We start from the raw sequence: 4225 nt of genomic DNA on the forward strand, positions 1-4225 counted from the left end.
ACAGCACTACAAAGTATGTCTTAAAATGGGTAATGTGGACACGTTATTGATACTATAAATACTGTATTGTACTGTAAAAAACAATTCACTTCATGAGCGGGTGGAAAACTTGTTACACTTTACACAATGAGTTGTATATGACAAATAGTAAAAAAAACTCAAAATGTAAAGAAGGTAGTTCCAAATACAATATATTGGCCACTTTATACGTTTGTGTCCTTGACCAGGGGCCATTTTTCAGGGTTTATGTTAGGGAGTTTTGTTCCAAATAAAGGAACTCACATTGCTACAGATTACAATTATATTTTAGATAATAATGTGCTTCCACCTTTGTGCCAACCGTTCGTGGAAGGTCCGTTTCTGTCTTGCCTCTGTGCACAGAGCAAGTGTCCATAAAGTATTTAAGGGCTGCATCTCACAGCCCTTGTTTGATAGCTCCTCGGTCCTCGGCTGACTCTGAATTTTTTTCTGTCCCTCCTCGGTGAAGGCCTTCTTAAAGCTCTTATTTCTGCCCAGAGGAACAAGGAGCGAGCATCAAAGAGGGCTCATCAAGGAGCTAAAGGCAAAGACACAAGAGAGCAGCCGTCCCAGGAGTCAGGCAGCTGGAAGATTGCCAACTACCCATACAGCTGAAGAAATACATGCGATGCTTCAGAGGAGACGACGTCTCATCCCTCTAAAAATGTACTGGTTGCCTCTATTGTCCCATTATTTGAGGAAGGGAGGCGAGTGGAGGAGTCTAGGAGGCAATTTAAAGGCTACAAAGTGCAACCCAAGTGTTCTGAGTTTGGTGTGAAGACCCTGACCTCAACCCCATCTAACACCTTTGGGGTGGATATGGAGCAGCAACTGTGAGCCAGGCCCTCTCCCTTAACGTCTGTGTGAAAACCTCACGAACGCTCTTGTGGCTGAATGGTAGCAAATCCCTGCAGCTGCGATCTTACCCTTAACCCACATTAGAGTGATGGCTGTCAGGGCTTGGTTTTGGCATGAGATGTTGCCCACATACTTTTGGCCATAGCGTGTATGTTTTGATGATGTCCCTTTTGTGGACTGATCCTGGAAAGGTAGGCTTTGCATGATCCAGGTTTCTAAACTGTAGGTTTTTAACTGAGGACTCAAATGTTCAGAAGTTGTTGTGAACCTAAAAGCACAAAGTGCTGTTTAATTAGTTTGCTAAAAGAGGATCCGTTGTACTGCTAAATCGGTCCCCAAAATCCCCTGTTAGCCATAAGAGCATGTATTAGTTCCAGTGAATACCTGCGTAGTCATGAATCCTTAGTTGGATGATCCTATGCTCTGTGTGAATGCAAATCAGAGCAACTGTAATTTGGTCAAGGTTATTAATTTGGATTATCATTCGGTGGTAAGAATTGGCAGTGTCTTTTGTTACACACACAATTTTCTGCAATCGATCCTGCCAATAATCTTAGAAACATGGCTCCACATCACACTGTCAATGGATTTCATGCTGCGAAAAAGCCAAAAATCCTTAAGACTTGCTTTTTTTCCGCCTCTCCAGTATTACTCTAACCATTGCTTTCGTCTGCAGGATGAGAGCAGAGTGTGTTCCTGAGTGTGTTCCAGGGTATTCATACACTACAATTTTATTATTTCAATTAGTTATTTCAATTTAAAAAAAACAAATATGGAAATTAAATGTTATATCTTTGGATGTTATTCAAACATTTTGGCTTGTAAGAGTCTTCAGAGAGGTGAGAGAGATTCTGTGATAAGTGGAGCATAATTACCTCCAATTTGCAGCTTACAGTTTTATAAACTGAGTATGATTTAGCAGGGTACAGAGTGAGCTCTGACACTCTCTGCTTCCATCACTTTTCAGAGCTCGGAATAGAAAACTCAAAAAAGATGGTAAATCCAAATGATCCATAATCATTTTTAACCTCTTTGATCCATGTAATGATATCCCTTTCAATAAAAAAAAAAGACGTAATGAATGCACCATTATGTTTAAGCTGAAATAATTGATGATATGCCACATGTGTGCATGTTGGTTAATTTATTAGCCACTCTTCAAAGGCCTGTCCCAGTCAATTCTTTTCCAAATTCTTTTTGTGTGCGGCATAGCTCTCTCTTCAGCTCATCACCTGAATAAAATTTAAAAAAAATGTTTAAAGGAACAAAAAGACAAAAAATGTATGTATGGGCTGCATGTATGTCTTTCAATGTACATTTCACTGTACGTGAGTTTCATTGTGTGTGAGGTACAGTTGATCTTCAGGTAAAAAGGAAAATTTTTGTATATCATAGATTATCACTATTATTTATCACTAATATTTGTTTAGACTGAAAGTCTTCATGTGACCTTTATCATTTTAATAACAAAACTATGCCAAATATGTCCCTTCATACAGTCATGAAAACAGTAGCCAGACCTGGGGCCAAATGTATAAAACGACTCCTGACTAAAACTGTGTCGGGATAAAAAGGAGTGGAAATTGCAGCAAGATGCAGAAGACAATTTCTACCATTGAGCACACAAATACGTGGCCCGCTTTTTCAAGAGGAAAAAACAAAAAAACTGAATAATGCGCTGAACCAAATGCCAACCCCATAACGTCATCATGCATTCCCAACATTTAAAGGGGCCGTGCTCCCTGAACAGTTACTACCTGCGGTGACTAAGGGCAGTAAATTACATGTCTAATTAAAAAGGTGTGTGGAACCACACTTTGCAACATGGTGAATTATATACGTTACATTTACCACAAATGTATTTAAGTTAGATTCATAAAGCTGCGCAATTTTTACATCTCAGTCATTGTGGAACTGGGTGCACAATGTCCACTCCAACAGTAAGCAATGCTAGGATTAAGAAATACCTCCATCACCAGTTTGCACATCGACACTTCTGCCTGCTCCACCACTTATTAGACCAATCAGTGAAAGGAACAGCAAGCAAGTGCAATTTCACCGATTGTGCCACACTGATGATCTCCGATGCCGCAATTACACACAACTGAGTATTCACGATTCCTTTAGTAGTATTTCATCACCAGTAAACCACCGTTGACAGTGATAGCTCAATCATAGTTATCAAACATGAGTTTAACAATAATTTCTTTTTTTGAGCTCGTATTGAGAACAGACTTCACAGAGTGCTTCACAATTGATGATAATCTCTTATCTACAGAAATGGAAATAGTTTGAAAGTAAATCTCAAAACCGTTAACATGACTCATTTCAAATTCTTAGGTTGAAAATGGATAAATGCACGGTTGATTGACATTATACACATCGCTGTGTAGACAGCGAAAATAATATCATTAATAACCGACAAGAACTATGTTTAACTATATGATTAATTTCTACCGTAACGTACATACATATACAGTATAGTGTGGAGTAGAGCCCAACCAATCAAGGATTTTTGAGGCCGATACAGATATGAATATTTGGGTATTCAAAAATCTGTTTGCTGATACATCAACTGATATACATTTATCATTTTTAAAATCCGGAAACCCGTGACAAAACAAACAGAAGTAAGTTCTCACTAAAATGATAGGACAATAATGTGTTTTATCATTAATTTATGGAACATCAAAATATGTTAAAAGTCTGATAAATAGTATGTTTAAAAATACAAACTTAAGATATGAAACCTAAAGTACTTTGAACAAAAACACATTGTTGCCAACAGGGCAACGTTGTAGAGCGTCCTCTGGTGGACAGACTATGCTACGCCATAACTAACAGGGACGTTGTAGAGCGTCCTCTGGTGGACAGACTATACAACGCCATAACTAACAGGGACGTTGTAGAGCGTCCTCTGGTGGACAGACTATACAACGCCATAACTAACAGGGACGTTGCAGAACGTCCTCTGGTGGAAAGACTACACAATGCCAATGCTTATAACATGGTTGACAATCTTTTTTTTGTCAGAATAATATATTCCTCAGAAATGATATATTTTTTCATGTTTTTAAATCAGCCATCATAAATGTAGATATATCGCGAAATGCCTACCGTCGGCCAGGGACGTTGTCAGGCCTGTTTTAAGGGGGCTAAAGCTATATCAACAACCGTATCCTCATTCATAAAACCCAACAAATGAGATACATCCAGGTACAAAAAATAGACAAAAAGTCTGAAGTTAGACAGTAGTACAAAGAGTAGTTTCAGAGCGTTGCAGACCGGAGCGTTGCAAGTAACTGGAGGATTCATCTTGTCTCGTTGCTACTCTTTGGTCTGACCTTGC

This window comes from Etheostoma cragini, chromosome 3 (assembly GCF_013103735.1).
Source record: "Etheostoma cragini isolate CJK2018 chromosome 3, CSU_Ecrag_1.0, whole genome shotgun sequence".
NCBI lineage: Eukaryota > Metazoa > Chordata > Actinopteri > Perciformes > Percidae > Etheostoma > Etheostoma cragini.